General features: G+C 39.4%; 1 long non-coding RNA gene across 1 annotated transcript; it reads left to right on the forward strand.

Moving 5' to 3' along the window:
• Positions 1–454: 454 nt before the first annotated feature.
• LOC114064476 lies at positions 455–6,255 on the forward strand. The gene is made up of 3 exons (XR_003572764.1): positions 455–611; positions 4,189–4,303; positions 6,220–6,255. It is a non-coding gene; the product is annotated as an uncharacterized LOC114064476 (long non-coding RNA).
• The last annotated feature ends 14,187 nt before the right edge of the window (positions 6,256–20,442 follow it).

Here is a 20,442-nt window from a genome sequence, read left to right on the forward strand (position 1 = left end):
AAGAAACAAATATGTGTATGGCAGCTTGGGCAACAAAAGCATTAACAGGCATTAATCCTAGGGCAGCTTTTTCTCCTTCATTTAAGATCAGATTTATTGGGTCTGTCTCGTTTTCAGAGTGGCTTCCATTAGTGTGGAATGCAGGTTACATGACAGAGCCCTCCCTCCAGGATTTGTGTTTCTATTGTGGGCTCTGCTTCCTTCACGGCTGCCTTTATTGTGTTAAATTATGTTTTATGTGCCCATAATAACAGAGAACGTGGGCTGAAATGTGACCCTTCTTTCTATATTAGAGCACATCAAACAGCACTGTCTGCACAGAATGCACAAACACGGGAGATTGCCACTTGTTTCAGGGTGCATTTGTGGAACCTGGGGGGACTTCCTTTGGCACAGTGTTGCTGAGCTGCTGTGGTCTGGGATGGGTTAGGATGTCGTAAAGCTTTGTCACAGAGGGGGAATTGATTTAGCCTTTGGATTTGTGTTTAATGTACACGTGCAGATCCATTTTGGAGGCTGCAAGGTGGTCTGAGCAGAGGAGGCACAAGGCCGCAGTCAGGTCAAGGCAGCGCTTCAAATCAAACACAATGGGATATCCTTCATCAAATATGGTGTGGGCTCACAGTGCTTGAACTTGGGGCACAAATTAGCTTGTTATTTGTAAGATTTATAGAAATATTCTACATTAAAAATAGAATTGCAGCCAAACTCAGGACAGCAAACTGGAGAAAGCAAAGCTGGTAGCTCACATTCATATGTAACCTCCTGTATTTCAGAGTATTCACATACTCCTCTTATCCATGTGTGGGGGGGAAATAAAAGTTGATGTTCAGTTCAGAACAATGTTAGACCTTTAAATTGTTCCCAGCCACAAATCACATCTGCTGCAGTGTTCCCTGCAAAGTTGCAGAGAATGGACTGGAGAAATACTCTGTGGCTGTTGGAAGAGGTTGCTAAAGCAAACAACAATATAACCACTGGGATCAATTTTTGCAATGCACAGGGATATTCAATAAGTCATTAACAAGATTAATGAACTCTAATAAAAAATTCAAGCTCCTATGCCACATTTTACTCAGCTCACTGTAGCTTAAAATTGCATTTTATGATTTTATTAGACATATTACTTAATTTTTCTCAAACTGCTTCTTTTATTTAGGCTAAAACATATCAAATAGATTTTTTTTTTCCCACAGGGAAATAGAATTTTTTTTTTAAGACTTTATATAGTAGAGTACCTTTATAACATAAATAGGTGTGTAATCAATAGGATCAGTCTGACTTTGTAGCCCATGAGAAGATATGACTCTAAAAGGACATCCAGAGAAACACAGCTCAGTGTGCTCCAGTATGGAGAGGACCAGCTTTCCACTGGAGGCAAACCTGTGTGATGAGACCTTCAGGACAAGTTGTCTGGGTGATGTTCTATGACATGGAGGAGTATATTTGTTTCTCTTGGTAACAGTTGTGAGCTTTCTAAATTAATGAATGAGAAGTGACTCACCAGGAATCAATAACAGAATACCAGAAGCGAGTTCTTCTTTGGCAGTGATTAAGAGTGAAGGAGGCTTAATAACCATCCTCTTGCCTTTGTTTTATCTCTGACCTTATTACTTCTCGTCTGATCCGGTTTTGTGTGTGTTTTATCTGGTCTAAATAATTCAAGCTTCTTGCAGCATCTGAGAAGCTGCCTGTCTTTCATGTCCTACTGCTTAGTGGAAGAGCCTCCTAAGGATTTATTGGAGCCCTACTCCTTCCACATACCTTTGTAGTGTGATGTCTCTGAAGACTATCATTCTTTCAGAAAAAAAAACCTTCTTCAGGAAGCTGAAAAACTCCAGAGAGGAGCAAAAAATTTAAGTGGAGATAGTAACCAGTCTTTCAAAATGTAGTTTCCCGTGAGTCAATGTGCTGGCAGTTTGTGATGCATCCCCGTGTGCTCCACTGTGATCCATCCTTGTGTGCTCCACTGCAATCCCTCTGAGCAAACTCGATGTAGAGAAAGTGGCCTGTGTCAAAAATTTCGCCTTTTGTGCAAGTTTTACTTAATAACTACCTTGAGTCTTCTTTTTTTTACAGCTTTGCACTGGAGAGCAGATCCAAGGCAGAGTATTTTTGTGATTTAAAAGTTAATTTAAAGGACATATAGGGTGTTGCCACATGCAGGAGCAAAGCTTATTTTTGATTCATTGAAGTCGTAGTTTCTGGATTGATTGGTTTAATAACATTTCTTAATAAAGTAAACTGAATGCATCTTATTCCTGGGGGCTCATGGGATGGAAAGTAAGAAGTTTCAGTCTCTTTATAACTTGTTAGCTTTGACTTCACAAAGGATATTAGAGTGCTGTGCTCTGCAATTATTGTTTATACACCCAGCCCTTGTTTGAAAAGACATCTCCATTACAGTGGAAAATGCATATATTTACAGGATATAAGTGAGCTCTCAAGTTTAGCTCTCAAGCACAATCTGGATATGTATTTGAACGATCCATTTACAGCAGTTCCTTTGTACTTCCAGTGTTTTGTCTCTGGGATTGGTGGTCCTGAGGCGGTACTTGAGGAGAGCAATCTTCCAGGGAGGAGATGATTAATAGCCCACTTCAGTGGGTTCCTCAGTTATGAGGCAAGTGAAATGTTTACTCCTTAGTAAAATCTCACAAAAAAAAAAAAAAATTCTTTTCAACAACCACTTACATTCTTCATCTGAATTCCATTCCACTGTTTTACCTTAACGTGGGATAAGGGAGACTCACTGCAATGATTTAAATATTGTGATAAACCCTCTGGGAAAGTACAGACTTGGACCAGGTGTTAATTTATTGTGTTCTTCTTAGAAAACATCTAGGAAAGCTTCCATTTTATGGATTCTGGGAAGGCCTTTAAGAGGTGATAAATGTGGGCAGTGACCTTCAAACACTACAGCTGGGTTTGGAACTTAAACCTCATTCCTTTTCAGCAGAACACACGCTTCCAAAAGTGATGAGCTGCTGTAGATCTCCTATCCACTTGAAATCTGGACATGAGAGAAATATGTAGTTCATCTTACTGAGGACCAAGTTCCTCATTTAAAAAAACCAAAAAAGCATTAGACAGCATTTATGAAGTTTAAAGAGAGAGTTGTTTCTCAATTTCTGGAGTTCACACTTGTATATTTTTTTGGATCTCAGAGGCTGAATGGAGAGAGAAAAAAACATAAAACTTGTGACTCATACTTCTTTATAACTTTTCTATGCAGATTTATTTAATTCTCTACTTTCAAGATTCAGGAAAATTTATTTCCTATTGTACTGAGAAGGAATGAGGGTAAAATGTAAACAGGATAACATACAATTTTGGTTGATTCTTAGCATGATCTCATGCATTCAGGAAGAAAAGGTTCTACTGACAGAAATCATTCAGAGTTTTTTGTCATTTAGAGAAGGAGAATTTAGGAGTCCCTTTCTTGAAATCCTGTGGAAGGCCTTTGGAGAGTTCAGAGACAAGCTAAAATGCAAGATTTCTAAATGCAGGAACAAAGAAGTGAACAGAAAAGTAAAAAGCAGAATGAAACCTCGAGTTGAAAGTGATGCAAAAAACCCTTTGTGTTCTTGTTGTCTGAGGTCAAGCCCATGGGTCTGCCTGGTTTTGCAGAAATTTCCCAAAGAACTGTTAGTTTCTATTAAAATATATCTCCAAATCACAGTTTGAAGAATGGAAAGGCCTGTGTGTAGAAATCACCTGGCATTTAGCTTCAGCTTAATCACCTTGGGACCTTTGGAGACAGAAAGAATGTTCCTTCCTCCTCGCTTCTTCCCTGATTTAAGCACCTCTGCCAGCCTGACAAACCTTCGAGAGGAGATGATCACTTTGCCTCGAGGTGTTGCCTTCTCATTCCTGCTGTGCAAAAAGCTGAATACACAGGGGAATATGAGAACAGCAGAGTAATGCCAAGAGCCTCAGAAGGATGGTTGTTTTGCTTGTAATTTATTCACCAAAAAGGTCAGCTCCAGACACAACATCTGTTTTCCACTGTGATCCCAGTTTCACCACATAATTTTGTATGCTGCTGAAGTTTTCAGGGGAAAAAACAAAGAGATTAATTAGCTGTTTCAGGAGACTTTCAGAAATATTCGGAAATCCTGTTACTATTGTGGACACTTAGTAAAAAAAATTGTTCCAGATGAGATTGAGCTTGGTGTCTTCACCAAGGAAGAGACTTCAATGGGGTGAGAAAATAGCTGGCTGGAAGGAGAACCATTATGGGATAGGATGTATACAGTTATTAAGCTGGAGAATAAATCCTTCAGTAAGAGAAGGATACAAAGTGAGTTTATAGCCTAAAAATGTGGTAGTTAATATTTATGATGTGCATCCACCTTTCTCTGTTTCTTGGCTGGGTGCTCGGTGTCGGCTGGTCTCGTATCAAGTGCAAATGATCATATCAAACAAAGTGATGAATGTCTGTTTGAGACAATTGGAAGGTTATTTCCAGCTTTTATGGGGCTGGTTTATGTAGGGGATATAAGCACAGTACATGAGGTACTCTGCTAACAACACAGAGAGGTGTTTTATTGATCTCCTCCTGTTCCACCTCACTAAATATGCCCATTTTCAGCACCAGGATAATCAAGCAAACATTTAGTGTTAGGAGTGCACGTAGCTACCTGCACCTGCAAGGTCTGCTGAATTCAGAGAGATTCGAAAACTTTTGGTAAAGAGAGGAAGAACAAGGGAAAAATTCCCCACTTCTGAGGTAGTGAGGTAAAAATGATTCAAAGCAAACTGGAGGCCTAAAAATAGGAGCTGTCTTTTAAAATGGCAGATGGGAATTGTGCTCTGAAATTAAAAGACAGATTTTGAAATGAGAGTTGTATGTTCCCAGCCATATATATGCTCTTGAAAACGCTCACCCAAACTGACAGGATTTACATGATGCAAAAAATAAAGCAGGAAGAATTATTGAGCAGAATGGTGAGCAATGAAGGGCTTGAGTCTGTATACCTTTTCTACACATTTTTCTACTGGGAAAAAAGAACTTTCTATATAAAAATATAACTATTTGGTAAATATTGAAAAACCATAAATGTTTGAGCTGGCTCAAAATGTTGGAGACACAAAAACCTGTGATTAATATCTGATTAATTATTAAATAACAACTTTGGTAATATATTTTCCCTGTAGACACAGCTGGTATAACACGTATTAAGATAATTGAGCCGAGCGTGTCTATGTACAAGAATATACATATTATCCAAATGGATTCAATTAAACCCATATCAACAGTCAGTGCCTCTAAAATTAGGAAACAGCTGATATTAGCAGTTTGAGGGCATATTTAATTTATCCCCATTTGGATTTTGGTAACACTAATTTATTCTGTAGAAAATATCCTAAGTGTACAGTAATTTTACAGTAAGTTGAAACGTATAAAGGGGAATGAAACTAATTAAATGAGCAAAAGAGTAAAACAAAAGGCAATGATGAACGCTTTGCTCGGGAAGTGGCCTCGTTCTACTATCTCATGATCAGCTGCTGGATTTTGTATTTATATTTTTCTTAACAATCCTGAGGAAAAAAGCAAAGGGAATATTAATTAAATTATTAATTAAATTCAGAGTTCGTACTGCATTGTGAAGCACTAAGATAACAGTGTGAAGAGAAATAAATCCATTAAATGAGACTCAATAAAACTAACAATACTCAAATGGAATGCATTATAATCCACGATTTTCCTTATTATTATCACATTAAGGAAACCACTTATGTAAATGTGCCTGATGTATCTGATCAGCTGACAACACAACAGTTCCTGGGAAGCGTTTTTACCCCCTTTTTGCAGAAGGAGTGCTTAAGACATGGAGATACAAAGTTATTAGCCTTTGTTGGATTGCTGCAGGAGGCATTTCTTAGTGGTGTGCATGTTTTGATAAGAATAAGCCAATTTTACTCTAAAACTTACATTCTGATAAGACCTCTCATAGAATGATGTATGATACTCAACACCAATTCAGTGCTTCCAAGATTAAATAGGCCACTCCTTTAGCTGATATAAAAATATAAGTTAGAAGTTTAACATCTTGTTCATGCTAATTTGGAGTAAAATATTGACATAGGTTTGTCTGTTCAGACCACAGATTTTTCCATCACGACTGTCAGAACGCTCATATGTAAGGAAAAACAGAGCAAATGGATTGTTCTTGTTTCTTGAGACTGACTCGTTTTGTTTTTTGTTTTCCCAAGGTGCTGCTGCTGCTCTGGCCTGGTTCTTAATGACCCATTCTTCAATTGCTGGCAATATTCATGAAAAAAGACCCTTTGGAAAACCACTGTTTTTTTCCATGCAGATAACTAATGCAAGGGCACTGGCTGGTAAGAGAATTACACTAATGTAACACATTTATAAATACTGCACCTCTACTTTGCCTTTAAATCCTGCAGCACTGGCTGTGACAGCTTTTCTTTCCCACTTAACTCCCACCGTTTCTCCAGGCCAAATATTTTAGGCCCCAGAGTTTAGATTTGCCTGCCATAGCAACCAGGTGAGGTTAGGATGTGTTTTGTCAATACCTTAAAGAGTGGGAGCAATTTGTGTCAAAGGCATTGAAAGTCTTTGGTGATTTTCACAGGAAAAAGCAGCGCTTAATGACAAAGCTATTAGGAAAATTACTTTAAAAGGTGTGTTCTGCAAGATCCAGTGCCTTTGGGTCCTGCAGAAGGTCACCAAAATGTGCAAAATTAACGCACATATTGAAAACCATGCATTTATGGAAAGTCTTAGATCTGAGAATTACTGAAGTAAACTGGTGTGAGGCAAGAATTTTTGCATCAAATCAAAACACTGTAAGTCAATATATGAAGGAGGAATTTACTAAACTGTATTGCAATATTACAACTAATACTATGCAGTAATGAGCCTGTAACTAAAACTGCTCCAGTAGCAACTGTAATTATTTGATAACTTAAAGGAAAAAATGCTTGAGAGACGATCTTGGTCAGGCACTTTTACACAGTCAGACAGCCTTAAGTGCATTTTTTTATCATCTGTACAGTCCATGGGTAGTAATGGTTTCTAGGCAGGTGCATATTTTTTTGATGTGTTGTGTAAATACTCAATCATTAGTTAATAATGACAAAAAGAGTGATTAAATAAAGGTGCTGGTTTGGTATAATTGGCACAGCTGTTCATGGCTCTATTTCAGATAATGTTTATTTCATGATGAACATGTAAGACAGAATGGAGCTGTTGGGATTAGCTTGAGAATTTGAATCAAAGGAACTTCCTCACCAGCAATTTCTTGTCAAAAGTAAAAGAGGAAGGAGGAATTCCTTAAAGCATTGCAGCATCCAAAGATGCTTCTTAGGAACAACAAGCCTTGATGTACATAGTTCTTTTTTTTTGGCTTGAGAGAGGCAGCCCAGTTGTGATTGGAACCCCTAGCTTAAGTTTTGAAGCTTAACAGATTGGACTTGTCTAGTTGCAGTACCCTGCAGATAAAAGACATCCTTCAGCCAGCCCAGTCTCCAATAATTAGTACCTCAGCTCCATAAATATCTCATTTTATCATTGCTGCTGTGACTATCCATGCGTGAAGCCATAAGCTACTCTGGGTGTAAGATCATAAATGAACTGATAATATTAACTGAATGTGATGTAAATCAGGGCCCTTCAGAGCTCACCAGTGAGCAGGAATCAATATTAAGGAAATTGTAAAATTTCAGATATTTTTTGCTCTGATAAATATATTGATTACTTTGGGCTCTTAGGGGAGGAAGGGGAGCACAGCAGTTCCACTAGCACTGGAATGGAAACCTGGATATCTGCTTTTCACCTTACTCTGCTATAAAATAGTCACAGTACCAGTAACATACATTTGCCTGAAGCTTTCTCTATAAACACAGTCCAGGTTTTAGATCCTTACAGTCTAATTTCAGTTCATGTTCATCATTTACAGACACAGATAAATATATCCTGGAGATACATCCTAGCTATGATAAATAAATAGAAATATTTATAGTTAATAGTTTGGGGATTAGAATAGCTCTGCTATTCAATCCATATTTCTCTCTCCACTCACTGCTGAAAAGTCTAACAAGATTAGACTCCTAATTTAGGCAGCCATGCTAGACATCTCAGGTTAGCTAGAGCAAATACTCCTAATAATGGAATTTGAATATATGGTAAAATAACAATGACTAAAGAAACATCATTAGTCTGGTGGTAAAGCCTGCTCTGAGCGAGTCTCATCAATGCACACCATAACTGGAATCCTGCACCACCTATGCTCAGGCTCCCAACATTTTTCATATCCAAGTGGCTGAAGTTTTGGTAGCAATATTAGGAATTACTGCAAAAAATTCAAAGGCAAGGAAGGAGAGCTTTGGGAAAAGTAGCATCTTGTTTGCAGCGTTAAAGTAACAGCTGAAAGGACTTGAATTTTGTAAAGGTTTATTTTCTTTTCCCGTCTGTTCTACCTTTTCACTACATACTTTCTTTTTTCATTTTTTATTCAAGTTCTGATTGTAATGGAGTTTTCCGAAAGGCTTTGGAGAAAACACTTGTGTTGATAAAATGAGGGAACTTGTGAAAATAAAAGTTTTGAAAGCAGTAGTGGGTTTTCAGTCAGAAGGACAAAAATATAAAGACATTGGTTTAATGCGACCTTGATTTCTTTAAGACTTAGCAATTCCTTTTGAAAGCAAGGAAAATCAGACTTTTCCATTCAGAGTAATTATATAATGAGGAGGTTGAATATACATTCACATCACTGTTAGATACTGCTTTTAAGACAAGAAGACTTTCTTTATTCATTTATTGAAATAGCCTGTCTTTTTTTCAGGACCTGACCCAAACCTAATTACAATCAAAAGTAGAACTCCATCTGCTATGTAGTACTACTGATTTCAGTAAAAATGAGTATTGGAAAGAAGATTTCAAACAAAAGGATGTGAGAAAATTTCAGCCAAGAAGAAATTATGGAACTCTGTGGTTCAGAATTGTCTGCTTACCAGCATTTCGTTATTGCTGTCACATCTTAGGGGTGTGAACCACTTTTTAAATGTATATTCCCTGAACAGTGGATTTTGAAAGCCTGTCAGAAAAATCAACCCTTTTAACAGCATTTAAATCTGTACTCAGCCTTCAATATTACTGAAATCTCTGTGGGACTTAAACTTATCCTTAAATGCTGCCCCTAGGAGAAATTTTCCTGAGTAACTAATTTTCTGAAACACGGCCTATAAATGTGCTGAAAAACAGCAAAGCGCTTTTGTCTTCCCATTTCCCGACCCTCAGACCAATTATAAAAACATTGATTTTTAAAAGTTCTTCCAAACGAGCTCTTTGCCTGTCAGAGCGTGTCACGCGTGTCAGTCACATTTCAAGCCGTGGATTTGAAAACCGACCTGCAGAAGCAGCTACCTTTGTCATAAATTTAACTTGACAGCTTCTCTGCGGGGCTTTCAATTAGGATCTTTTTTTTTAATGAAAAAAAGAAAGGAAGAATGAAATGTCAGTCCAAATCCACTGAGCAAATGCTGCTGTATGGGAGGTCTACGAGTATTGTTTTTCTTCTTCAGTCTGCAGGATGATCAGGAACATAAAATGCCAAGTTTGGGATAAAAAGAACTTTAAAAAAAACCTCATTGCAGGCACATAAAATAGCTGGTTTGGCTGTCTGAGGGGTCCGGCGGCTCTGAGGGCCTGGTGGGTTTCCCTGAGGGCTGAGGGCAGGAGGCTGAGGGGTAGATCTGTGACGCTGCTCGTAATCCCGTGTTTTTCATTTAAGACTCGGTCCTCTTGATGGAGAAGTTTAAAAAAACCCGTCTTATTTCAGTGCTGGTTGCTAAAAGCATGGATTCTGAGGAGGCAGGAGCTGGTGTGCCCGGAAAAAGGTGAAACTCAGGCGGGGTAAAAGATTCCTTTGCCTCAAGGACAAACTGCCTCACGGTGTCCATTTGATAATTGTATGGGTTTGTGGGAGCTGCAGTCCCTGGAAGCTCTCCTCCCACATCTGCCTCCCAGGGGAATTTGGGGAATCCCAGAATTCTATGATTCCATGAAAACACTGGCTGGTTTTTACGTCGAAAGAGACCCCGTCCGGCCCCGCCTCAGAATTGCCGCCATGATAGACCGTGTCAGCTGAGGTGAATGCTACAGCCCCGGCTCCAGAACTCCGGAAAGTTTCCTCATGAACTGTGGAGAGAAAACACGTAATTGAGTTTATAGCTCAAAAAGTGGTAAAACTACCCTTGAAGCAGTCATTAAATGTGAATTGATTAAATGATTTCTGACTGAATCATCAGCAAGTATTAAACACAAACAGCGTGAGTGTTGTGAGGGGGAGGCCCCACATCCAGGCCAGTTCCTGAAGTCACACTGACTTTGTATTTGTCACTGAAACATGGCTGGAAAACTGATAAAAACACTTTGGATGGACACAAGGGATGAATGTGCAAAGGAGGCCATGCAACATCCCACAAAGACTGTCTTTGAATATGTCCCACACCATCATTCCTCATCCACTGCCTCTGCGTCTTCTGTTGAAGCTGTAACTGTGACAGCATGACAAGGTATGTGCTGCATTTTTTAAAGATATTTTCTTTTTCAAATAGCTGTTAATTATAGATGGGAAACAACTGAGAAATGAGGATGAACTTCAAAAGTTTGTTGGAATTTCTCTGACCTGTAATTACTCTGATGCTTTTGTGTCATATCTATGATGACTATTTTGTGGGAGAAAAAAGGAAGGCTATATGAAAATGTTTCAGTATTATGAATGTCTCCTATTCAGTGTGGGAGTGGTTTGGGGGCCTTAAGCTGAGATAACTTACAGCCATCAGATCATCTTAGCAACTATTCCTCTAATTGCAAGTTTTTTTCTAATCCATGATTTCTGAACTCCAGATCCTGGGTAGCTAGAAAGCGTCTCAGACTTTAATTGCCAAATTGTCTCCCAGCACTAAGCCTCCAGCAAACAACCAGAGTAAGCTACAATTTTAAAAGAACTAGACTAAGAAATAACATTCCCCTTTTGAAAAAATATCGAGACCGTTTTATTTTTTCAGAATTCATGGTTATCTTTAAACCCACTGTTTCCAGATAATATTTACATTTCAAGAAAGAAAGATTTTAAATTAAGCTTTATTTTTTAAATTCTTGTTGGGCTCTTAGTATCTCCCTATTTTGAAAACAATGGGACCAGTAGTTAAGAGACTGGTACCTAGTGAGGGCCACTATCTTGTGTGGAAAGGCTGAGAATCAGAGGCTGAAAAAATATGGGAAATGTCATTTATTTCTCAAAATGATTGGTATACAGGTATAGTTCTGAGAACATGATACAATGGTAGAAAAAAAGAAGGGATCATTTTCCTCTAAAGAAATTAGTCTCAGAGTGAAATCTTACCCTTTTGGGATTAATATTATATATAGTGGTGCCAGCAAATAGTTGGCAAAAAGAGTTGAACACAGGTAAGTAGTTTTATTTTAAAATCAACTCGAAATACATCAAAGGATCCAGGTACCAAGGAGGACTTTGAAAAGCAACAAGGCACCTACTTTTGTGACTCTGCACATCTTTCAGGTAAGAAACCCACTTGTTTCATGTCCTCAGTAACACTTTTGTGGACTTGTTAATACAGCTGAAATGAAAATAACCAAAGAAATACTCGTGATTATTTGCTTTTGCTTTGCATTTTGTGACTTTGTGTTAGATATCTTTATAAAAGAAATTTTCAGCTGAAACAGGTAATCAGCTATGTGATGCTTTTCTGTTGGTCTCTAAAACTCTTTTTTAAAGAGTCTGAAGTAGCAGAGCTGAGATTTTCTGAGTTACGGGAATCCAGTTTCACTCGTTGATACAGAGAACTTTGTGGCATTTTCTGAAAATGAAAGAAAATGAAAATTTCGGGAATCAGTTCTGGATCTTGTTAACCAAGTCATGGGATATAACCAGATTTACAACTATCTATAAATACAGGAACCAGTAGTCACCCAGTAAACCAGTTTCCTGAGTGCCGCCATTCCTCAAAACTTGGGCTTGATGCTGTCAATTATCTAACTCATAGAAAAGAGGGAGGAAAAAAGGTGAAGGGGAGGGAGGAGATGGAAGGAGGCGTTACTGAGTGGCTTGGAAGGTGCTTCTCAGATCCCTGAAGGAGTGGAAAGGTGGTTTCTAGAAGCATGAGGAAGGACAGAGAGCCCTGGGTAGATGCACTGAGCTGGCACAGCAGAGGGGAAGAAAAGAATTTTCCTGGTAAAGAGAGTTATTATGGAAATGCATTTATAAGCTCTCCCCTGTTATACAAGTGTAAGATCTGCTTTTGCCAACCCTCCCAGACATGCTTTTCCATTCTCATTAACTTTAGGCCTTAAGCCAGTTAAGAGTGCCTTTAAAAGCTCCCTTGAGTTGCTCTCTGGAACAAAGCCGATTAGATGAGTTTTGACCCACTCATACTGAGCCAGTTGTGTCTGGAGGCAGCAGGAGGAAGTGACTCCATAGCCTTTCCCACTGTCACTCCCTAGCAAGTTGGTCACATTTTACTAATAGTGCTGTAATTGCCTACTGAAGTTCTGCAACTACTGATCTTCTGAAACCTGAAAAAGAAAAATGAGGTGTGAGAAAGAAGCAGCTGACAAAGTCTGATGTTCACTAAATGGTGCTTTGCTAAACCAGACATCAATATTTATTGTGCATCTATCTGAGATGTAAAGCTGAGAGAGCACAATCACACTGCTATCAGATTGCCATTTTGGATTCAGTTCACTCGTGGTAAAGTTTTCCTGCTGCTCCACACCTCATCTTCAGCTGTTCATCACCCCTTCCCTGAAATTACCAGGCTCTCCAATCTGTCAGTGGAACTGCATTTGCAGTCTCTCCATAGGCCAGTTTTGCCGAGCTGAGCTGTGTTAGATAGCCCCTGTTACTAGAAGTGTTTTAGCTGTTGGATTCATTTAGACAGAACTGGGTTAGAAGCAATTACACATGCCGTTAGATGACAGTTTGGAGAAGCCTGTAACCTCCAGTAGTGATGAAATGGACGATAGGATCAGCAAAAAGGAGAGTGATAACCCTTTAGTCTGGCACAATCGCTGCCTAAACAGCCTTGCTTAGCATCAAGGGTCCTACATGGGCAAGCTGCATTCATGAATACTGAGAGAGCAGTGCAGTTAGGATACCTGAAAGACTAACACTCTTGCTCCTCTACCTGCTGCTTCTCAGAAGTGGCAGCACCAGACCTTTCCCCCATTCTTAATAACCTCTCAGTATGTGAACTGAGAAGTGTCCGTGTTTTTGTGTATGATATTATTTTCAATCTGCACCACGAGCAGGGGTTTTGGTGTCATCTGCTAGAAGTGCTCGGAAGAATGTGAAGACCAAATATATGTGTCCTTAAATCGGGAGGTAGCCTTTAAAAAACTACAGGAATTTTAAATTTTGGATTCTATGATTCTATTTTGGGGCACCACAGTGTTAATGCACCCAGAGGATGGGATTGCAGATGCAAATACTATCTAGTACAGTATAGTAAAGTCTAGAAAAAGTCTAAATTCCTGTTAACCGCCCCCCCCCCCAGATTTCCACTGCAAAGCTGCATTTGCACTTTTAACTTGATGAATTCGATGAACAGTTGTGTGAGGGTGAATGTTTTTCCTGATTTTCTGCCTTTAATTTTCTCAGTCCAGATCCTTTTTATCCAACCTGTGTTGTTGCACAGATTGGGGCAGCCTCTCCCATCCTAAATGAGACAGGAGCTGTAGAAGGTGAGATGATGCTGAACATGGAAAGGAAATTAAGTGCTCCTGTCACATGGGAGACTTTCATACAGGCTGAAAGATAAATATAAAACAAAACCTAATTAATTAGGTGCAGGCACTTGGAAGCATATTAGCATTTTCGTGTTTACTTAGACTCATTCCTAATTAGTTTAGTTGCTATAAACTTGTCTCGAGGGAATAAATTACTGAAAAAAATCCCTTCCCAAATACTGTATTTAGTGAGGTAAAACAACAGATCTTAAAATAACTGCAGCACTCTCATGTAAAGGATTATCCCATTTTTTTTCCAGTAGGAAAACAGTTTTGCAACAGAAAAAAAGGATCAGAAGTCCATGAAAAAGAGGCTGCTTCTAACATTTAAAATCAGTATTTAAGTGTGGATGCGGTAAGGCATTAGTTTGCCTCTGAAGGTGGCTAAAGGACATATGAGAACCAGGCAAAGATACTGATTTCACAGTACAGTTTCTTCTAAGCAACACAATCCTTTGTAAATCCCACTGGCAATATGCACTGTCTTGCACATGTCCAGATTGATTAAAATGCAGTTCTGGGCACTAAGTAGGGTACATTCCAGAAGGATAAGAACAGTGAAACATCTGATTCTGGGGAACTTAAAAAAAAAAAAAAATTGTGTATGTTTCTGGCTGACAGTTTCGCCTTGAGGAATAAAAGTTTTGGAAGTAACACCTACCCCCCATTTTAAGAAAAGTAATGGAACACAAACCTAGTCTTGGACTAACTGAGCAGAGCACTTGAGCACATATTTAAACCCAGTGACAGACAAATATTTTAGCACGTGTATTGAAGTTTCTGTGCTTTGGTGGGTACAGGAACTGTTCCTTGAGCTGGCAGCAGTGGTAGGAGAAAGGAAAAACGCTTATGGAAGGGCTGGGTTTCTTTGTACTTCTGGGTATTGCATTTTGTGCTGTGTCCGAGTTCCATGAACAGATGTTTTTTTAAAAGCCTAAACAAACAACACAGAGAGCACAGGGACACCTGGGATGGCGAGCAGAGGGGTGGTCATCTGGTTGAGCCTTCCACTGCATTTTCTCTATAATTACTTGCCTAATTGCTTGTCCAGAGTTGTTGCTGTTGCTAATGGATTTACACACGTAACTAATTATGCTTAAAAAAAAAAAAAAAGAAAGAAACAATGATTTTAGGTTGTTTGTCTTGTTTTCTTCACTTGTGGAATGTCGAACTGTCACACTAGTGAACTATTACCAGTTTTATTGATGGACTAGATTATGACTCCATTCTGCATGTATCTGTAGAATTATTTCTCAGGCTAAATAAGGAAGTAATGAATATCAATTGCAACTAAGTTCAGCACTGTAGGCAGGGCAGGTACTCCAGAGTACCTCCAAGGCACATGCTAGCAAGCCATCATTTTTATTCTATTTTTTTAAATTAAGATATGGGATCCCACTGACACGTAACATCATGCTCAACTTTCTGAAAGCTGAAATTGCAGACGGAGCTCAGGCTCACTGGTTTCATGACACCCTTGGTAAACTTTGTGTAGTGGGTAAAATTTTACTCTTTGCTGTGAGAGAGCTCTGATGTTATGAGGTGCCCAAAGAACAGCTTTGCAATCGTGCTTTTGTGTGGTGCTGATGAAGGTGTTCACTGAGACCGTGGGACAGGACAGTTCATGTTGCCTGATCCCCAGGAGCCCACCCTTGTGTTTCTGGAGCCAGGGTTGCTCAGGGCTGTGTCTGAGCTGTTGTTTTTCTCTCTTCTCAAGTCGTCTTCTCTCATCCATGTTTAAAGCCGTTTGTGCTTTCGTTTTTGCTCAGCTCCGGGATCCCTGTGGACATGCCCTTTTCCTCTCCCTCTCCATGCTAGAATGTGGATTTCACTTATTCCTCCCACGTTTCCTCCTATTTCCTCTTTTGTCAGAAATCTGTGAAATAGCCACAGTTTTGTTTTGAAGACCATTTCAAATGTAGATCGTTTTTTTTCAGAATTAACTGAACTTTGGGGAGAACTCCCAGGGTTCACAGGTTTGGGTTTTGCCTTTAACGTGGTTGGTCACATTCAGACTGTGTTCTAGTCACTGGTGAGTCAGAGCGAAAAACAAAAAATGAGGAGGGAGCATCATAATAATTAAGAAATATTTACAGCTGTTGAAAATTGGGATTAAGTAAAAAAATGGAGTCAGAAGAAAAACCAGTGGGACTAACTCAATGAACTACTAAAAATGAGAACTTAAACTCTGTCCAGTTAATTCCTCCAGGTAGACTTATCAAAATTAAAACCACTTCATTGCCAGTTGATTGTCTCCATTAAGTTTGTAACTTTAGTGACACGTTAAGTGATGCGTTCCAGAGTCTAGCAGGTGTATCAAAAGATCAGCACTCACAGACTGTGAACCTGGTAATTACAGTAGAATTAATTTTTCATATCTGTAAAATGTGATATCTATATCAAAATGTTCCCAGCTGCTATTTAATTAGTGTAGCCCCACTTTGAGAAGGAAATGGATAAATTACAAGGGAAATGGCTCCTTTAACTTGTATTGCTCTGGACTAAATCTTATAGTTGTATCTAATAATAGAAATAATGAAATATGGAAGTCTGCTCTTCAGAAAACTTTCAAAGAAAACTCAAAAGATGAACCTGCACATCAGCTGATAAAAAATAACAATGGGCAGGCAGTGAATACAGCCAAAAGAAATGGGCTCAGGGGCAGAGCTGGGCTACGAGATCACTGGTGATGACCAGAATTAGATCGTTTGGGAAGAGCCACAGAAATTCTGCAGCAGGCAATTACACATTCACAATTCAAGAGGATGAATTTCTTTCAAACCCTTGTTACCTAGAGACTTCAGTTCTCTAGTATGAGACTTTTATATTCTTTCTAAAGCTGTTTGATGATAGCTAAGAGTTAACTCTGGAGGCTCCTATTATCTATAGATAGATCCCATCCATCCTTGCAGCCTGAGAAACCATTAGCTCCAGTAATACACTGCAGCACTTGGATGTGAACTGCCTTCAGAATAGAAGCAAAAAGGAGAACCTTTAGGAAGTTAAAGGAATTGGGATTGATTTTGGGTATGTACTTAACTCACAATGCCACTGGCAAATAACATTTCATTAGAGGAAATATAACTAGGTCTCAGCACACCAAAAAACCCCACCACCCTTGCAGTGATTTCTATGGACTTTGGACCAGGAATAGAAAGAGGAATCAACAGAATTGGATGGCTAAAAAAACATACTGTCTTTTCAAACTCTGAAATAGCTTCCAGATAAGCGGAGAGAGGATAACAAAGGTGCTAGACAGTAGCTTCAGTGGTGTGGAAAAGACAGAGAATTGGATTAATTTGCCCAAGCCCAGGCATCCAGCTCAGGGGGATGTACTCTGCAGCCATAGGTACCCTCAGGGGCTGTGTCCACACGGAGCTGGTGGCCACCTCCTGTCCCTACTGGAGCTGGAAGCCACTCAGAACAGGAGAAAACCCAGACAATATCTTCTAAATATCTGTACAGCAGATTAATGACCAGTTTCAGGTGACACTAAAGAAGCATTTTCACTGCAGAAAGCGGCTGTGATTCCCATAGGAACCATACACCAAATGAATATTCTGCAGGAATTTCTGCACTTCGTTATTTCAAGCTCTTTACACAGTTAGATGCAAGGTCAGAACACAAGTTGATTCTGTACTGAACTAGTTACCTGAAGCCATGATGATAACTAATTCTCATTACTCAAGGTAAAGTTCACTGCGTGGCTTCATTGCTTGTCATGATCATGAAATACTGCTTTGCTTCCCATCTGAAGGGTGGTGTAAGCTCATCTTCCTTCCATCAGATTTTCTTCTGGATGGAACTGTTTTCTTTATGCCATTCACCACTGAGTTATATGTGTTATTCTCTTTTTTTCCCCCCCTAGATTAATTAACATGATCCCCCTGGCTTATCAGAAATGACCTGTACAATATATATGTATACACAGCACAGTGTTAAAACAGGGCTGGCAAATTTTAGTGTATGACTTTGCTGGCATAATAGATTAAATCAGAAAATATTTGAGAAGTTAAAACCTTGTTTCTTTTGTCCCATTTCCAGCTGTAGGATTTCAAAATGCTTTTGGCTATGGTTGCTTTCAGTGATGGATGCTTTCATACTGGCTCTTTGGGCATCCTTATTCCAGGCTCTTAGGAGAGGAAGACAAAAAAGTGGAGAGGGGAATTGTCTGATACCATTGAAAAAAGTCTGTCAGACACTCAACACAGAACTTTCTGATTTTAACAGTGAAAAGTTTCATCTCACTTAAAGGCAACTGTCTGGGGACTGGCAAGGGGGGCAGAGAGAGAGTGAGGACAGGTAGTTTGTGGGTGTTTAATTGGTGAAAAGCCTCAATTCTGTACCCCGAGACTTGTGAAGACACATTTTCTGTATCTAAAGCTCATAATGGTTCCAAAATTTTTTAAACTAATTAAAAAAGAAACTACAGCTTTAAAAAAGTGGTGGTGGTGGTGGTGGTGCAGTTTGCAGAGGTGTAAATGGAGAACATGGGGAGGATTTGGGGTTCTAGAGGAGTCAGCCATGACCTTAAGCACTTGATCCTTTGAAGTTACAGTCCCCGCCTTGTGCCTGCCTATCGCAATTCCCTGTGGGAGGACAGACGTTTTGCCTGCGCTATAACAGCTTTTCCAAAGGCAGACACCTTGGGCTGTCTCTCATTATTTTTATTTCATAATTAATCATTAGCTGTTGCCCTTTATAAAATAAAAATCAGGCACAGCAGCTGGGTTATTTGCCTTTGAAAAGCTGTTTCTGTGCACACAGCATGCCTTTCTTCTTGTCACCAATAATATCACAAAGACAGAAGGAGGGAAAATGCTATACTGACATCATGTCATGTCCAGTACAAATGAAAGTGCCATAAACACTTGAAAAACATATGAATAGGAAGAGCTTCATTGGCAAATGCTGCCTCTGGGCCATCATGCAGGATGATGTCTGGTACGTGGTTAATATGCGCAGACAGACGTTCAGGAAATATTTCTATGGAACTGTCAAGCTATTTTTTAAATTTCTCTTTGCAAGTCACCTATTTGCTTCCACATTTTTCCTATTTTTCTTCTTCAAAGGGCAATTGGAAGAGAGGTGGAATTCATTAGTGAATATACACAAGTTAAGTAAGCTGTGCCCAGCAGTGGCTGGGAGTGGGTGCTTAATGCAAGAGAGACTAAAAATTTGTGTGGGCCTCCTGCAGCTCCCTTCCAGATCTCACTAGGAAGATTTTGCAGCCTGCTCTTGGGCCTGGACAAAGAAATCAGTCCCTGCTACTCTCTCACAGTTCTGGCAGTCCATACTGGAGGTCTCACCTGTCCTTCTTGCTCTGCACCTGCTGCTCAGGGCAGGGGAAGCAGCAGAGCCACCCTCATTTCTGAGGGGTGGCATGAAGGAGGGGCTGAGGAATTACAGAGAGTGGGATTTTGAGTCCCTCCTTCACCATGTGTTCACCAGATCCCTGTGTCCTCCTGCTGCCTGATCCTTGGTTTATTCTGACTTGCTCCGCTCAACTCTTTCCTTTAGATACATGTGACACACAAATGAGTGTTTGCAAGGGCAGAGAGGCAGAGAAAACTCAATTTACTTGTAATAGTCCATCTGCACACACACAAAATCCTAGAAGTGTGTAATCTATTTTTAAAATAGCCTAGTCTATCTCTCTGAATACTTCTTATATTGTTAAATAAGTTTAAAGTGTGATTGATGATCTCCAGATCCAAATCGGGGTTTCTAAACTATCCAGCTGCATCTACAGCCTCGTGGTGAGAGCACCCTGTCATCAAATGCCACATCTTTTCAAGGCAGCTCATCTATTTCTAAAGCTCTCCTTAGTAATTAAATGACTCTATCACTATTATAACAAATGTCACTCATCCTGTTAATGAAAGCATTAGGATAGTGTTTCAGCTAAGAGCTCAGCAGGGGATTTTAGTATATTTTGGATTCTGTATTTTGAAATTTTTGTCTTTTTTTTTTTTTTTTCAATTGGAAGCCTAATTTGAATATAGAATATGTAGGGTTTAAATAGTTGATTAGCATTTGAATATTTCTTTGTTTTTCCTGCAGTGGCTCTTTCACATCTGTACTTAACACATAGAGTGCAAATGTCAGTAATATATTGAAAAGATGGATGGGGAGATGTAGAACATTAATATATGTTGGGGTGGCAGGCTTGACAACTGTCAACTTTGCCTGTGTGTGTTTATCTGGTGCTCTGTATTATTTATTCATCTGAAACACTTTTGCAAATGAAGCAGATGGAAGGGAATTTTAGGTAAATTAAGCCTGCTTAGGGCAACTAGAAATCAGAACAGGATAAAGTACCAGCAGGAGCAGAGCACCTGGGCATTGGTGGCTGCTTCCATACACCAAGCGTTTCCCTTAGAAACAATACTCGAATTATTCAAGAGTCACTAACATCTCTAGCCCCAAAACATCTTTAGTTTACTCTTCTGAATGTGCACATAATAAATATTTTATAGTTTAAACTCTGAGTCTTCAAATGATTCAAGGAGGCAAAGGGAGAAAAAAAAATTTAGAGAAGAAAGTGAGCAAAGGAAGAGGCATCTAAAGAGAAGGAAAGGTGCATCCCACATACATTTATTGCACCAACCCCACAGTGGGAGAATGGGAAAATGCAGTACAGTTAAGGACATTCAGGC

This window comes from Empidonax traillii, unplaced genomic scaffold (genome assembly GCF_003031625.1).
Source record: "Empidonax traillii isolate 1590-97213 ecotype Southwest subspecies unplaced genomic scaffold, ASM303162v1 scaffold548:size421700, whole genome shotgun sequence".
Lineage (NCBI taxonomy): Eukaryota > Metazoa > Chordata > Aves > Passeriformes > Tyrannidae > Empidonax > Empidonax traillii.